Source organism: Mobula birostris, chromosome 15 (assembly GCF_030028105.1).
Source record: "Mobula birostris isolate sMobBir1 chromosome 15, sMobBir1.hap1, whole genome shotgun sequence".
Classification (NCBI taxonomy): domain Eukaryota; kingdom Metazoa; phylum Chordata; class Chondrichthyes; order Myliobatiformes; family Myliobatidae; genus Mobula; species Mobula birostris.
This window is the reverse complement of record NC_092384.1, coordinates 59,390,274-59,408,901: the sequence shown is the minus strand read 5'-3', so window position 1 is coordinate 59,408,901 and position 18,628 is coordinate 59,390,274.

Below are 18,628 nucleotides of genomic sequence, written 5' to 3'. Positions count from 1 at the left end.
AGTCTGGGTTTTCATTTATTGAATGTCAAAACCGTGAGCATAGGTCACAATGTGTGATCTGCAGTAAACTGTTGACAAATGAAACCTTAAGCAATCTAGCTATAAAGACAAGTCTCTTGACATTTTTAACAATAAAACAGAGATTTAAGAACATCACAAAATAGACTTGAACGTGAAAGTACTGCCTAAGAGTCAGCAATGTAAGTATTTTCCTTGTTGAACACTGTATTGAGAACTGTAAATCAGCAATGTGTCAGAGAAGTTAATTTTACCTTCTGCAATTGATGTGCACTGATCTGTAGTGAAAATCATCTTCAGATAGTAAAGGCATGTGTTCAGAGCTGAGCAAGAAACAAAAGAACATACAATTGAAGTCAGAAGTTTACATACACCTTAGCCAAATACATGTAAACCCAGTTTTTCACATTTCCTGACATTTAATCCTAGAAAACATTCCCTGTCTTAGGTCAGTTAGGATCACTACTTTATTTTAAGAATGTGAAATGTCAGAATAATAGAAGAGAGAATGATTTCTTTCATCACTTTCCCAGTGGGTCAGAAGTTTACATACACTTTGTTAGTATTTGGTAGCATTGCCTTTATATTGTTTAACTTGGATCAAATGTTTTGGGTAGCCTTCCACAAGCTTCTCACAGTAAATTGCTGGAATTTTGTTCCATTCCTCCAGGCAGAGCTAATGTAACTGAGTCAGGTTTGTAGGCCTCTTTGCTCGCACACGCTTTTTCAGTTCTGCCCACAAATTTCCTATAGGATTGAGGTCAGAACTGTGTGATGGCCACTCCAATACCTTGATTTTGTTGTCCTTAAGCAATTTTGCCACAACTTTGGAGGTATGCTTGGGGTCATTGTCCATTTGGAAGACCCATTTGCGACCGAGCTTTAACTTCATGGCTGATGTCTTGAGATGTTGCTTCAATATATCCACATAATTTTCCTTCCTCATGATGCCATCTAGTGAGGTGGAAAATCTAGTCAGGTGGAAGAAGGCAGCATACATGAAGTTTAGGAAGCAAGGATCAGATGGGTCTATTGAGGAATATAGGGAAGCAAGAAAGGAGCTTGAGAAGGGGCTGAGAAGAGCAAGAAGGGGGCATGAGAAGGCCTTGGCGAGTAGGGTAAAGGAAAACCCCAAGGCATTCTTCAATTATGTGAAGAAAAAAAGGATGACAGGAGTGAAGGTAGGACAACTTAGAGACAAAGGTGGGAAGATGTGCCTGGAGGCTGTGAGAGTGAACGAGGTCCTCAATGAATACTTCTCTTCAGTATTCACCAATGAGAGGGAACTCGATGATGGTGAGGACAATATGAGTGAGATTGATGTTCTGGAGCATGTTGATATTAAGGGAGAGGAGGTGTCGGAGTTGTTAAAATACATTAGGACGGATAAGTCCCCAGGGCCTGATGGAATATTCCCCAGGCTGCTCCACGAGGCGAGAGAAGAGATGCTGAGCCTCTGGCTAGGATCTTTACATCCTCGTTGTCCACGGGAATGGTACCGGAGGATTGGAGGGAGGCAAATGTTGTCCGCTTGTTCAAAAAAGGTAGTAGGGATAGTCCAGGTAATTATAGACCAGTGAGCCTTACGTCTGTGGTGGGAAAGCTGTTGGAAAAGATTCTTAGAGATAGGATCTATGGGCATTTAGAGAATCATGGTCTGATCAGGGACAGTCAGCATGGCTTTGTGAAGGGCAGATCATGTCTAACAAGCCTGATAGAGTTCTTTGAGGAGGTGACCAGGCATATAGATTAAGGTAGTGCAGTGGATGAGATCTATATGGATTTTAGTAAGGCATTTGACAAGGTTCCACACGGTAGGTTTATTCAGAAAGTCAGAAGGCATGGGATCCAGGCAAGTTTGCCAAGGTGGATTCAGAATTGGTTTGCCTGCAGAAGGCAGAGGGTGGTGGTGCAGGGAGTACATTCAGATTGGAGGATTGTGACTAGTGGTGTCCCACAAGGATCTGTTCTTGGGCCTCTACTTTTCGTGATTTTTATTAACGACCTGGATGTGGGAGTAGAAGGGTGGTTGGCAAGTTTGCAGACGACACAAAGGTTGGTGGTGTTGTAGATAGTGTAGAGGATTGTCAAAGATTCCAGAGAGACATTGATAGGATGCAGGAGTGGGCTGAGAAGTGGCAGATGGAGTTCAACCCGGAGAAGTGTGAGGTGGTACACTTTGGAAGGACAAACTCCAAAGCAGAGTACAAAGTAAATGGCAGGATACTTGGTAGTGTGGAGAAGCAGAGGGATCTTGGGGTACATGTCCACAGATCCCTGAAAGTTGCCTCACAGGTGGATACGGTAGTTAAGAAAGCTTATGGGGTGTTAGCTTTCATAAGTCGAGGGATAGAGTTTTAGAGTCATGATGTAATGATGCAGCTCTATAAAACTTTGGTTAGGCCACACTTGGAGTACTGTGCCCAGTTCTGGTCGTTTCACTATACGAAGGATGTGGAAGCATTGGAAAGGGTACAGAGGAGATTTACCAGGATGCTGCCTGGTTTAGAGAGTATGCATTATGGTCAGAGATTAAGGGAGCTAGGGCTTTACTCTTTAGAGAGAAGGAGGATGAGAGAAGACACGATAGAGGTGTACAAGATAATACGAGGAATAGATAGAGTGGATAGCCAGCGCCTTTTCCCCAGGGCACCACTGCTCAATAGAAAAGGACATGGCTTTAAGGTAAGGGGTGGGCAGTTCAAGGGGGATATTAGAGGAAGGTTTTTTACTCAGAGAGTGGTTAGTGCGTGGAATGCACTGCCTGAGTCAGTGGTGGAGGCAGATAAACTAGTGAAGTTTAAGAGACTACTGGACAGGTATATGGAACAATTTAAGTTGGGGGCTTATATGGGAGGCAGGGTTTGAGGGTCGGCACAACGTTATGATCCGAAGGGCCTGTACTGTGCTGTACTATTCTATGTTCTACGTTTGTGAAGTGCACCAGTCCCTCCTGCAGCAAAGCACCCCCACAACATGATGCTGCCACCCCCATGCTTCACGGTTGGGATGGTGTTCTTCAGTTTGCAAGCCTCACCCTTTTTCCTCCAAACATAACGATGGTCATTATGGCCAAACAGTTCAATTTTTGTTTCATCAGACCAGAGGACATTTCTCCAAAAAGTAAGATCTTTGTCCCCACGTGCACTTGCAAACTGTAGTCTGGCTTTTTAATGGTGGTTTTGGAGCAGTGGCTTCTTCCTTGCTGAGCAGCCTTTCAGGTTATGTTGATATAGGACTCATTTTACTGTGGATATAGATACTTGTCTACCTGTTTCCTCCAGCATCTTCACAAGGTCCTTTGCTGTTGTTCTGGGATTGATTTGCACTTTTCGCACCAAAGTACGTTCATCTCTAGGAGAGAGAATGCGTCTCCTTCCTGAGCGGTATGACGGCTGCATGTTCCCATGGTGTTTATACTTGCGTACTATTGTTTGTACCGATGAACATGGTACCTTCAGGCGTTTGGAAATTGCTCCCAAGGACGAACCAGACTTGACATCATTTTCTGACCTCAATCCGATAGAAAATTTGTAGGCAGAACTGAAAAAGTGTGTGCGAGCAGGGAGGCCTACAAACCTGACTCAGCTACATCAGTTCTGTCTGGAGGAATGGAACAAAATTCCAGCAACGTACTGTGAGAAGCTTGTGGAAGGCTACCCAAAACACTTGATCCAAGTTAAACAATATAAAGGCAATGCTAACAAATATTAACAAAGCGTATGTAAACTTCTGACCCTCTGGGAAAATGATGAAAGAAATAAATCTGAAATAAGTCATTCTCTCTACTATTATTCTGACATTTCCCATTCTTAAAATGAAGTAGTCATCCTAACTGACCTAAGACAGGGAAAGTTTTCTAGGATTTAATGTCAGGAATTGTGAAAAGATGAGTTTAAATGTATTCGACTAAGGTGTATGTAAATTTCTGACTTCAAATGTGAGAACTAAAGAAACAAGACAACAAGAAGGCCAGTCAGCTCCTTGAGACTGTCCTCAAGTATTGATGTTGGTTTATTATTGTCACATGTACCAATGCACAATGAAATGCTTTTCTTGCATATCATTTACACATATAAAATTATAGCATGGTGCATTGAGCTAGAATAAGTTAAAACAATAACTATGCAGAATAAAATTTAAAAACTGCCAAAAATGATAAAGTGTAAGATCATAATGTGGTAGATTATGAGGTCAAGAATCTATCTTCTTGTCCAACAGGTCCATTAAAGAATCTGATAACAGTGAGACTGCAACTGTCCTTGAGCTTGGTGCTTCATGCTTTCACTGATCAGGGCTCAATTCCTAATGCTACCTTTAAGGTGTTTGTACGTTCTCCCCATGGCTGCTTGGGTTTCCTCTGGATGCTCTGGATACTTCCCGCATTCCAAAGACGTTCTGGTTAGGCTTAGTGGGTTGTGGGCATGCTATGTTTGTCACCAGAACATGGCGACACTTGCGGGCTGTCCAGCACAATCCCTGCTGACTTGATTTCACACAAATGATGCATTGCACTGTTTCTTTCAACTTTGGAGCTAAAATCATAAGTCACCTGCTGAAAGATCCTTAGCATCTGCCGTGATCAGGCAGACACAATATCTTATTTTTGTAAGCCCTGTTGCTTTTGATCACAAAAAAGTTGATGTCGGTGCAGACTCAGTGACAGTAAAACCATTGAATGCCAGAATAGTGCCTGCACTTTATTTTGTTGAAAACTTCCTGACAATTACTTGGTGCAAATATTTCTTTATCAGAGCTGAATATTATCAAATTTGCTGATGATACAAAGATTGGAGGTGTAGTAGACAGCGAGAAAGGTTTTCAGAGCCTGCAGAGGGACTTGGACCAGCTGGAAAAATGGGCTGAAAAATGGCAGATGGAGTTTAATGCAGACAAGTGTGAGGTATTGCACGTTGGAAGGACAAACCAAAGTAGAACATATAGGGTTAATGGTAAGGCACTGAGGAGTGCAGTGGAACAGAGGGATCTGGGAATACAGATACAAAAATTCCCTAAAAGTGGCATCACAGGTAGATAGGGTCGTAAAGAGAGCTTTTGGTACATTGGACTTTATTAATCGAAGTATTGAGTATAAGAGCTGGAATGTTATGATGAGGTTGTATAAGGCATTGGTGAGGCCGAATCTGGAGTATTGTGTTCAGTTTTGGTCACCAAATTACAGGAAGGATATAAATAAGGTTGAAAGAGTGCAGAGAAGGTTTACAAGGATGTTGCCGGGACTTGAGAAACTCAGTTACAGAGAAAGGTTGAATAGGTTAGGACTTTATTCCCTGGAGCGTAGAAGAATGAGGGGAGATTTGATAGAGGTATATAAAATTATAATGGGTATAGATAGAGTGAATGCAAGCAGGCTTTTTCCACTGAGGCAAGGGGAGAAAAAAACCAGAGGACATGGGTTAAAGGTGAGGGGGGAAAAGTTTAAAGGGAACATTAGGGGGGGCTTCTTCACACAGAGAGTGGTGGGAGTATGGAATGAGCTGCCAGACGAGGTGGTAAATGCGGATTCTTTTTTAACATTTAAGAATAAATTGGTCAGATACATGGATGGGAAGTGTATGGAGGGATATGGTCCGTGTGCAGGTCGGTGGGACTAGGCAGAAAATGGTTCGGCACAGCCAAGAAGGGCCAAAAGGCCTGTTTCTGTGCTGTACTTTCTATGGTTCTAGTTTCTACGGTTCTTTGCACCTTCTACTAGGCTCAAGTCAAATATCGAAGTAAATTTATTATCAAGTACGTATACAGTGCTTTGTAAATGTATTCACCCCACATCCCTATATTCACATCCATGAATATAACAACCAGGGATTTTGATCAATTTAACTGAGAATTTTTATTTGAGAATCACATAATCCTTTTTTTTTCACAGGTCCCCAAAACACGAAAAAGTGTAAATCTGAAAAACTAATAAAATACAAAAACTGAAACCTCACTTAATCGAAAGTATTCATCTCCCTTTGCTCAGTACATAGTTGAACCACCTCTTACATCTATTACAGACCTTTTTGGACAAGTCTCTACCAGTTTTGCACAATGTGACAGAGCAAGATTTGCCAATTCTTCACAACAAATTTGCTCAATCTTTGCCAGGTTGGTTAGGAAGTGACAGTGGACAGCAATCTTGAGGTCTTGCCGGAGATGTTTAATTGGGTGGTAACGTTTACAGGACACCTGACCTAAGCAGTGTGCTGTGGTTTCATATTTTTCCACTTATTCATGATGGACTACAGTGAGCTTTGAGGTATGGTCAATGTCTTTGAGATGGTCTTGTACCCTTCCCCAGGTTTGTGTTTCTCTGTATTCATTTCCCTGGCTTGTCTTGAATGCCCCTTTGTCTTCATTTTGGTTTGGTCTGTTGAAAATCTACCATACCTTAAAAAGAGAGGATATATTTATTTTTTATGAATTTATTGAAAACAGGTGACCCTTCAATTTTCTACATCCTCCAAAAATTGGTGAGTTGGTAAGGTAATACAAGGGTGCGAAAGTTTGTGAATTCTGTAGAAAATCTGCAGAATTTTCTCTACTTCTGCATAACTATGACCTAAAATGTGATCAGATCTCTAAGTAAGTCCTAAAACTAGATAAAGAGCACATAGTTAAATAAATAACACAAAAAACATCATACTTGTTCATTTGTTTATTGAGAAAAATAATCCAATATTACATGTATTTGTTGGAAAAAGTATGTGTACCTTTGGGGTAATGCCTTCTACAGAAGCGATTTGGATTCAGGTGTTCCAACCAATGAGGTGAGATTGGAGGCGTGAGTTGCAGAGGTGCCCTGCCCTATAAACACACACACACACACACACACACACACACACACACACACACACAGAGTCAGGTTACTGACAGAGCCTGTTCTTCTCAAGAAAGGGCACCATACTTCGATCAAAACAAGAAGAATTGTAGAGATATATGAAGCTGGAAAAGGCTACAAAAGCATTTCTAAAGACCTGAGTGTTCATCAGTCCACAGTAAGAGAAATTGTCTACCAATGGGGAAACTCAGTAGGTTGCTACTCTCCCTAGGAGTGGGCATCCTGCAAAGATCACACCAGGATCACAATGTGCTATGCTGAATGAGGTGAAAAGGAAAGCAAGGGTAACAGCAAAGGACCTGCAGAAATCTCTAGAACTTGCTAAAGTCTCTGTTTATGTGTCCACTATAAGAAAAACTGAACAAGAATGGTGTTCATGGAAGGACACCATGGAGGAAACCACTGCTCTCCAAAAAAACATTGCTGCACATCTTAAGTTTGCAAAAGACCACCTGAATGTTCTATAACACTTTTGGGACAATGTTCTGTGGATAGATGAGACGAAAGTTGAATATTTGGCAGAAATGCACATTGCTATGTTTGGAGGGAAAAGGACACTGCACACCAACATCAAAACCTCATCCCAACTGTGAAGTACGGTGGAAGGAGCATCATGGTTTGGGGCTGCTTTGCTGCCACAGGGCCTGGACAGCTTGCAATTGTCGAGAGAACAATGAATTCAAAATTGTATCAAGACACTTTACAGGAGAAGGTCAGGGTAGCTGTCCGTCATCTGAAGCTTAATAGAAGTTGAATAATGCAACAAGACACTGATCTGAAAGAGAAGAGTAAATTAGCAACAGAATGATTTAAAAAGAAGAAAACTTGTATTTTGGTATGGCTGCGTCAAAATCCTGACTTTAATCCTATAGAGATGTTGTGGAAGGACCTGAAGCAAGCAGTTCATGCAAGGAAGCCCACCAACATCCCAGAATTGAAGCAGTTTTGTAAGGAGCAAGGGCCGAAAATTCCTCCAAGCCAATGTGCAGAACTGATCAATAATTATCTGCAATGTTTGATTGAAGTTATTGTTGTACAAGGGGGACACAATGGTTACTGAAAGCAAAGGTTCACATACCTTTTCCAACAAATACATGTAATATTGGATCATTTTTCTTCATAAATAAATGAACAAGTATAATTTTTTTTGTTATTTTCTTAAGTGAGGCATTTGATAAGGTACCCCATGCAAGGCTTATTGAGAAAGTAAGGAAGGATGGGATCCAAGGGGACATTGCTTTGTGGATCTGGAATTGGCTTGCCCACAAAAGGCAAAGAGTGGTTGTGGATGGGTCATATTCTGTATGGAGGTCGGTCACCAGTGGTGTGCCTCAGGGATCTGTTCTGCGACCCCTACTCTTCGTGATTTTTATAAACTACCTGGATGAGGAAGTGGAGGGATGGGTTAGTAAATTTGCTGATGACACAAAGGTTGGGGGTGTTGTGGATAGTGTGAAGGGCTGTCAGAGATTACAGCGGGACATTAATAGGATGCAATACTGGGCTGAGAAGTGGCAGATGGAGTTCAACACAGATAAGTGTGAGGGTGGTTCATTTTGATAGGTCAAATATGATGGCAGAATATAGTATTAATGGTAAGACTCTTGGCAGTGTGGAGGATCAGAGGGATCTTGGGGTCCGAGTCCATAGGACACTCAAACCTGCTACGGAGGTTGACTCTGTGGTTAAGAAGGCATACGGTGCATTGGCCTTCATCCACCATGGGACTGAGTTTAAGAGCCGAGAGGTAATGTTGCAGCAATATAGGTCCCTGGTAAGAGCCCACTTGGAGTACTGTGCTCAATTCTTGTCACCTCACTATAGGAAGGACATGGAAACCATAGAAAGGATGCAGAGGAGATTTACAAGGATGTTGCCTGGATTGGGGAGTGTGCCTTATGAGAATAGGTTGAGTGAACTCAGCCTTTTCTCCTTGGAGAGATGGAGGATGAAAGGTGACCTGATAGAGCTGGACCTGAGAGGCATTGATCGTGTGGATAGTCAGAGGCTTTCTCACAGGGCTGAAATAGCTAGCATGGGAGGGCATAGTTTTAAGCTGCTTGGAAGCAGGTACAGTGGAGATATCAGGGGTAGGTTTTTTACACAGGAAGTGGTGAGTGCTTGGAATGGGCTGCCGGTGGCGGTGGTGGAGGTGGATACGATAGGGTCTTTTAAGAGACTCCTGGATAGGTACATGGAGCTTAGAAAAATAGAGGGCTATGGGTAAGCCTAGGTAGTTCTAAGGTAAGGACATGTTCGGCACAGCATTGTGAGCCAAGGGGCCTGTATTATGCTGTAGGTTTTCTATGTTTCTATGTTTCTAAGTGGGTTTCTTTATCTAGTTTTAGGACTTACTTTTTTTTCAATCTTTTTATTAATTTCATAAAAACAAACATAACATGGTAGTAGTACAAAGTTATTGGGAATACATTGTCATAATTAACATAAGTGATTATAAAGCCAGATAACATTTAAATGACAAAACTCCCAATCATATAGGATACAAATGAATAATATAAAACAAAGAAATATAACTTAAAAAAAATCATGAAAAAGGAAAAAAAATACCCCCCCCCAAAAAAAAACTAATCTAAACAGAATTAAACAACTAAACTAAAAAAAAAAGACATGGGCTGTTTTGTAACATCGTTAAAAAAGAGAGAAAAAAGAAAACCTTAGTGTCGACAACTCCATTCCTCTCAACCAACATTACAAAGAAGTAAAATAAGTTTGGAAATGGTCAAATTACATCATATGAAAATGTTGAATAAGTGGCCTCCAAGTCTTTTCAAATTTGATAGAGGGGTCATAAATAGCACTTCTAATTTTTTCCAAATTTAAACACAGCATAGTTTGAGAAAGCCAATGAAATGTGGTAGGAGGATTAATCTCTTTCCAATTCAGCAAAATGGATCTTCTAGCCATTAAAGTAAGAAGTGCAATCATCCAATGAGCTGAAGAGGTTAAGTGATTTGATTCTATCATTGGTAACCCAAAAATAGCAGTAATTGGGTGAGGTTGTAAGTCTATATTCAAAACTATTGAAATAATATCAAAAATATCTTTCCAAAATTTTTTCAACAAAGGACATGACCAAAACATGTGAGTTAAAAAAGCTATTTCAGAGTGACATCTATCACATATAGGATTTATATAAGAGTAATAACAAAATAATTTATCTTTGGACATATGAGCCCTGTGCACTACTTTAAACTGTATCAATGCATGTTTAGCACATACAGAGGATGAGTTAACTAAATGAAGAATTTTTTCCCATTTTTCAATCAGTACAGTAATCTTGAGTTCTCTTTCCCAATCAGTTTTAATTTTATTAGATACATCAGGACATAAATTCATAATTATATTATAAATAATTGCTACAACACCTTCCTGAAGAAGATTTAAATCTAAAATTTTTTCCAAAATATCCATTGGATATAAATGTGGAAAATTAGGAGAAACAGGAATTAAAAAGTTTCTAACCTGTAAATATCTAAAAAAGTGAGATCTAGATAAATTATATTTATTAGATAGCTGTTCAAAGGACATAAAACAATTATCCAAAAATAAATCATGAAATCATACTATACCTTTGATTTTCCAATCTTAATAAGCTTGATCCATAGTGGAGGGTTGAAAAAAGAAATTAGATATAGTAGGACTTGCTAAAATAAATTGGTTCAACCCAAAAAATTTTCAAAATTGAAACCATATACATAAAGTATGTTTAACTATTGGGTTATTCATTTGTTTATACAATTTAGAAAGAATAAAAGGAAGCGAAGTCCCTAAAACAGAACCCAATGAAAACCCTTGTAAAGAATTACATTCAAGATTTACCCAATGTGGACTTGAAATTACATCCAAGTCCCGTAACCAAAATTTTAAGTATTGAATGTTAATTGGCCAATAGTAGAACCTAAAATTCGGAAGCGCTAATGCCTCCATAGTTTTAGGTCTTACATGAAGATCTGATCACATTTTAGGTCATATTGATGCAGAAATAGAGAAAATTCTACAGGGTTCACAAAGTTTCTAGCAGCACTGTATATAGTATTACACCTGAGGAAAGTTAGCATTGTAATTACAGTAGAAAAGGGATGAATACTTGTTTAGCCTCAAAATTTTTTTGACAGGTTTTGGAATTTTTTGTTTGATTTGACACATGAGGGAATTACCACTCAATGCCTAACTTACTGAAAAGTACCGATCTCATTGAATGTCTGCTTAGCTCGTGGAAAATATAAATGCTATTCCTCTTGAATGAGAAGGGATGACTTCACTAAACTTCACTTACCCAACACTGAACTGATTCCACAACCTATGGACTCACTTTCAATAACTCTACAACTCATGTTCTTGAAATTTATTGTGTTTTTACGTATTATTATTTTGTTTTTTTTTCTTTTTGCATTTGCAGTTTGTTGTGTTTTTTGCACATCGGTTGAGGATACAGATTGTATCGAAGACACGTGTCCAAGGATACACATTGCATCAAAAGAACATGCAGGTAGGCAGAGGTGTTGGTGTGGCTCTGTTGGTGAAAAGTGAAATCAAGTCATTAAAAAGAGATGACATAAGATAGGAAGGTGTTGAATAAATGTGGGTAAAACTAAAGAAATGCAAGAGTAAAAAGATCCTGAAGGGAGTTATATACAGATCTCCAAACACTACTAAAGATGTGGCTACAAAATACAAAGGGAGATAGAAAATGCATGTCAAATGTGCAATGTTATGATCGTCATGGGGGATTTCAATATGCAGGTAGATTGGGAAAATCAAGTTGGTGCTGGATCCCAGGAGGGGGAATTTCTAGAATGCCTATGAGATGGCTTTTAGAGTAGCTTGTGCTGAGCACACTAAGAGGATCAGCTATTTCAGACTGGGTGTTGTGTAATAAACCAGAATTGATTAGAGAAGTTAAGGTAAAGGAACCTTAGGGGAAAGTGATCATAATATGATAGACTTTGCCCTGCAATTTGAGAAGGAGAAGCTAAATTCATATGTATCATTATTACAGTGTGTAAAGGGAATTAAAGAGGCATGAGAGAGGAGATGGACAAAATTGATTGGAAAAGTGCACTGGTAGGGATGACAGCAAAGCATCAATGGCCGAAATTTCCAGGAGCAATTCGGAAGGCACAGGATATATACACTCCAAAGAGGAAAAAGTCTTCTAAAGGCAGGGTGACACAATTGTGGCTGACAAGAGAAGTCAAAACCAGCGTAAAAGCCAAAGAGAGGACATATAATAGAGCAAAATTTAGTGGGAAGTTAGGGGATTGAGAAGCTTTTAAAAACCAACAGAAGGCAACTAAAAAGGTCATAAGGAAGGAAAAGCTGGAATATGAAGGTAAACCAGCTAATAATATTAAAGAGGATACCAAAAGTTTTTTCAGATATGCAGTATAAAGTGTAAATGAGAGGTGAGAGCAGATATGGGACTGCTGGAAAATAATGGAGAGGATTAATGAGGGACATGTAAATGTTGGATGAACTGAAAAAGTGTTTTGCATCTGTCTTCACTGTGGAAGACACGTGCAGTATGCCAGATATTCTAGTTTGTCGGGGGAAGGAAGTGTGTGAAGTTGCTATTATGAGGGAGAAGGCTCTTGGAAAACTGAAAATAGATATGTCATATGTCAGATAGTATACACCCTAGAGTTCTGAGACAACTGGCTGAAGAGATTGTGAAGGCATTATTAGTGGTCTTTCAAGAATTAATTGACTCTGGCATGGTTCTAGAAAACTGGAAAATTGCAAATATCATTCCACTCTTCAAGAAGGGAGAGAAGCTGAAGAAAGGAAACTATAAGCTAGATAGTCTGACCACAGTGGTTGGGAAAAAGTCGGAGTTGATTGTTAAGGATGTGGTTTTGGGGTACTTGGAGACACATGATAAAATCGGCCATAGTCGGCATCATTTCCTCAAGGGAAAATCTTGCCTGATAAATCTGTTGGAATTATTTGAAGAAATAACGACAAAATAGAATTAGTGGATGCTGTGTACTTGGACTTTCAGAAGACCTTTGACAATCTGCCACACATGAGGCTGCTTAACAAGTTAAGAGCCCATATTATTGCAGGAAAGATACTTGCATGGGTAGAGCATTGGCTGATCGGCAAGGGGAAATGAGTGGGAATAAATGGAGTCTTTTCTGGTTAGCTGCCAGTAACTAATGGTATTCCACTGTGGTCTGTATTGGGACTGCTTATTTTTATGTTACTTCAATGGCTCGGATGAAGAATTGATGGACTTATGGCCAAAATTTTGGATGATACAAAGATAGATGGAGGGGCAGATAATTTTGTTGAAGTAGAGAGCCTACAGAAGAACTTAGACTGATTAGGAGAATGATCAAAGAAATGGCAGATAGAATACAGTGTCAGGAAGTTCATAGTCATGAACTTTGGTAGAAGAAATAAAAGGGTAGATGATTTTCTAAATGTACATAAAATTCAAAAACCTGAGGTGCAACGGGACTTGGGAGTGCTCGTGCAGGATTCCCTAAAATTTAAATTGCAGATTAAGTTAGTAGTAAGGAAGTGAAATGCAATGTTAACATTCATTTCAAGAGGACCAGAATATAAAAGCAAGGATGTAATGTTGAGACTTTAAAAAGCACTAGTGAGCCTCACTTGGAGTATTATGAGCAGTCTGGGTTTCCTTATTTAAGAAAGGATGTGCTGACATTGAAGAGTCTTCAAAGGAAGTTCACAAAAATGATTCCAGGATTGAAAGGCTTAATGTATGAGGAGTGGTTGATGGCTCTGGGCCTCCACTCATTGGAATTCTGATGAATGAAGAGTGGCCTCATTGAAGCATATTGAAAAACCTTGATAGAGTAGATTTGGAAAGGATATTTCCTATGGTGGGAAAGCCTAAGACCAGGGGATGTAGCTTCAGAATAGAGGGGCATCTGTTTAGAATGGAGCTGAGGAGGAATTTCTTTAGCCAGTGGAGGCCAAATCATTGGGTATACTTAAGGCTGAGGTTGATAGATTCTTGATTTGTCAGGTTATGAAAGGTTACAGGCAGAAGGCAGGAGATTGGGGCTGAGAGAGATACTGGATCAGCCAGGATGAAGTGGTGGAGTAGAATTGATGGGCTAACTGGCCTAATTCTGTTCCTATATCTTATTGTCTTGTGGTTGTTCATCCATCTTTGTTGTGTGCAGTTTTTCATTGATTCTATCGTGTTTCTTTGTACTTACTGTGAATGCACAGAAGAAAATGAATTTCAGTGCAATACGTGGTGACATATATGTACTTTGATAATAGATTTACTTTAAACTTTGAACTTTTCCTAACACCTGAATTGCATCCTGAATTAATCTGAAGACCTACATGGTGGGCAGCCATTTTCAAGTTTACAGATCTTCATCAAATGAACTCACCAAGAGAAAAGTGCCATTAAATAGTCTGAGGGGAATTACAGATTTGAATATTCAAAATAGCAGTGATATTCAGTGAAATCAGAAGGTCACTTAGTTACAGCTAATTACTGCAAATGCTGGAAATCAGAAATAAGAAGAGGGACTCTGGAAACACTCACACAGCAGGCAACATTTATGGAGCAAGAAGCAGAAGAAATGCTGCAGAACAGTCAACTGTTATCAAAGCTGATGAATGATCATTAACCTTTAACATAACTCAATTTTACTCTCTACATTTTCTGCCTGACAGGCTGAGCATTTTCTATTTTTATTTAATAATATCTTAATCCAATTAAATTTTTACCCCGCACCTGAAACTGGTTATTGTTTCTGTTGATCAAGAAGCACATTCATACCTTGTTGATATAATTTGAAACTGCATTGACACCTCTAACTCTGCAGCCTATTTGACGTTTAGATGTGTGCAATTGCAGACATGCAGCATTATAATACTTCAACAGCAATGTTCATGTCTCCAGGACCGTGTGAGGTCTCTGTGAAAGAACAGGAGTTGTGCAACAATGAACTTCTAACTCTATCTTTCTCCAGTTCTTCAAACAATAAGTATGCCTGACATTTCTTAAACAGCAAGGAATGAAGCATGAACTGCCCTACTAATGCTTGGCAACTTGCAGTGTCATCACAGTGTGATGATCCTCACATTTCCACTAGTGTAGTATATCAGTCAATACTGACTTTTACTGTGGGAGCACACTTACGATATTACTCTGATGAACTGCAGGATTTCAGGGGGGAATATTGCTTCAATTGTAATTCACTCTTTATAAATGTTTGAGTGCACAGCCATTATTAAAATTAAATTGTTATACTGTAAGGGAGTTTGACAGCGTTCATTGATCTGTGGTACCAGATTCCACAGAGCAGCCTTGAGTCTTCGAATGCAGCTGAGTTCAATATTGCTCTCTTAGAATAATGGAGAGGCTATCTGAGTAACGGGCAACAATGCACAATAAATGTTTGCATACTCTTATATTTGCTGATGACAAAGGATTAAGATGGATTGAGAGTAGAGATGAGGAGCAGTTTTTGATGGATTATGAGCAGTTAATAGTACACCATTACAATTCGGAGGTGTCAGAGTTTGGAGTTCAATTCCAGTGCCTCTGTAAGCAAGTTTGTACATTCATGCCATGCTCACATGAATTTCATCTGGGTGCTTTGGTTTCCTCCCACAGTCCGAAGTCATACTAGTTAGATGGTTAATTGGTCACTGTAAATTGTTCTATGATGAAGCCAGGGTTAAATAGGTAGGTTGCTGAGCAGTGAGGCTTTTTGGGGCAGAATGGCCTCTGTATATCTAAATAAATAAATAAAACAAGAATCTATCAAACTCCACTTCAAGTGTACCCAACAACTTGAACTACACAGCCATCTGTGGCAATGAATTCCATAGGCTCACCATCCTCTGCCAAAAGAAAGTCGTCCTCATCTCTATTCTAAAGGGCCGTCCCAGTCTGAGGCTGTGACCCCTGGTTCTAGAATCTTCCATTAATGGAAATGTCCTCTCCATGTACACTCTATCCGAGCTTTTCAATATTTAGCAATGCACACAAAATGCTGGGGAAGTTCAGCAGGCCAGGCAGCGTCTATGGAAAACAGTACAGTTGACGTTTCAGGCAGAAAACTTTTTTCCATAGATGCTGCCTGGCCTGCTGAGTTCCTCCAGCATTTTGCATGTTGTTTGGATTTCAGCATCTGCAGATTTTCTCTTTTTTTAATATATAGTACATTTTCATAAGACCATAAGACATAGGAGTCGAATTAGGTCATTTGACTCACCAAGGCAGCTCTGCCATTCCATCATGGCACCTACTCCCTGCACACAAACAGAAATTAAAATGGGAGAATCAAGTACAGAAAGTCATACAGTGCTGGTCTCAGGAAACAAAAACTTCTGCACAACTGCTTTGAGTCACTAGGTTGGTCTATGTTCAAAGATTCAGCTGCCAGCCTTGGCGAGCATGTCACTATGATCACATACCTCTTCAACTGTGTTGAGGGCTGTGCACCAAAGAGGATAATCCGAGTGTTTCCAAAGCAGTAACCATGAATCCAGTCTCTTCTGAAGTCTAGGTCTGCAACATTTAAATAAATTGACACCTATCTATACAAGGTATCAAAATTTGACCTCTGTAAATCTATCAGAGATTGCTAAGAGACAGTACCAGTCCAAAATTGAGTCCTAGTCCAGCTGTCAGCCATGGCAGGACTTACAGACTATAATGCATTACAAAATGAAGTCAGGCATTGTTGATGACAGCAGCGCATGCCTTCAAAATGAGCTTAATGCATCCTATGTATGTTTTGAACAGAAGGGAAGAGGTGTAGTATATCACCACCCTCTTTGACAGTCACCAGTGTAGCAGTCATCATCACAAATTTAAGATCATTCTTCTGGAGGACGAACCTGTGGAAAAGATCAGGTTAGGATGGTTTTCTTTGCTGTTTAGTAGATCCCATGCAGCTCATCTGGCAGGGGCATTTGCAAACATTTTTAACCTCTCCCTGCTTCAGACTGTGGTCCCCTCCTGCTTTAAGAAGATCACTATCATCCAATACCCAAGAAAAACAAGAGAACTTATCTAATATTGATTTGTGCAAACAGTGGGGCAGAATTTGTTAGGTGGGTCCAGGAAGAGGAGAGGCCATACTGGATCAAGTACCAAGCAATGAACCTATCTCTTAGTGGGTTAGTATTTTGGAGACAGTGACCACATCTCCCTGACCTTTACCATAGCCTAGGACAGGGATAGGGGCAGACAGTATGGGAAAGCATTTAATTGAGGGAAGGACTTGGAATTGTAAATTGGAAACAGATGCTTTTAGAGAAACGTCCAATGGAAATGTTAAGGTTGTGTAGGGAACACTTGTGTAGACTTCTGAAAATGTTTGTCCCATTGAGGTAGGGAAAGGATGGCAGGGTGCAGGAATCATGGTTGACAGGAGAGGTGGAACATATAGTCAAAAGGAAGAAGAGAGCATATTCAAGGTTTAGGAAGCTAAGATCAGACAGGGCTCTTGAGAATTATAAGGGAGCCAGGAAGGAGCTTAAGAAGGATCTTAGGAGAGCTAGAAGGGGACAGGAGAAGGCTTTGGTGAGTAGGATAAAGGAAAACTCCCAAGACCTTTTACATGTATGTGAAGAACAGGAGGATGATGAGAGTGAGGATAGGATTGATCAGAGATAAAAGAGAGATTGTGCCTGGAGGTGTTCGAGGAAGTCCTTAATTAATACTTTGCTGGGTATCAACCAACGAGAGGGACCTTGATGAAGGTGAGGTCAGCATAGAACAGGCTAATATGCTGGATTATGTCATGGGTAAGGAAGACGATGTGCTGGAACTTTTGAAAAACATTGGAATAGATAAGTTCCCAGTGTTATGTTTTATAACTCCAAACCATAAAAAATAAATGAAAGGAAAAACAGAGTCAGGAATAATGTCTTAGTTTTGTTTTCATGTTAAGCAAGGCACATACGCTTCAGGTGGTAGCGTCATGTCATATGCAATTCATGTATTTTTATGTATAACCCATTATAAATTATTTAAAGAAATAAAGGAAGTTTAATTAACAACATATTTACAATATTACTCAAATATTACTGAAATATTAAATACACAACACTACTCTCTGCTTAGCCATAAACTTCAACTCAATAGAGAGTGCATCTCAACTATATACACAGTATACTATATAATACAACTACTATATACAGACATCCACATCATGGTAAATAATAAATTGTCTCATTTAGGCCTAAAGATTTAATCGCTGTGCAGGATTTCTTACTCTTGTGGGATAACATCTTTCCTGACTGGCAGGGTGGGGATTGGGGGGTGGGGGGATGGCTGTGAAACAATGTCAGGTTCTGGGACCTCCTCCATGATGGTTGTAGGTTCTGACAGCTCTGGACAGCTTTCTCCTGGACGTGTTGGCATCCCGAACAGTACATGGCCAGCTTCACTGGACGATGTGGGTCACAATGTGTGAGTATGGTATGTGATGTCAGCATTTCCTTTATCTTTGGGAAAGCCACCTCACACTGTTTGTCCATTGCCGTTTCTTCCCTATGTGAAGTAATGATTTCAAGGGGTGGAGCACAGTAGCCAGGTTTGGCAGGAATCTGTTATAGTAATTGACAAATTCTAAAATGGACTGCAACTGTGACATGCCCTTCGGCCTTGGGGCATCCACCACTGCTTGAATTTTCTCAGCACATTTATGTAATCCTTGTATGTTGATGGTATGCACACAGAAAATGATGCTTGGTTTAAATATTTCAGACTTATGTTGTGCTCTGAGCCCATAATCT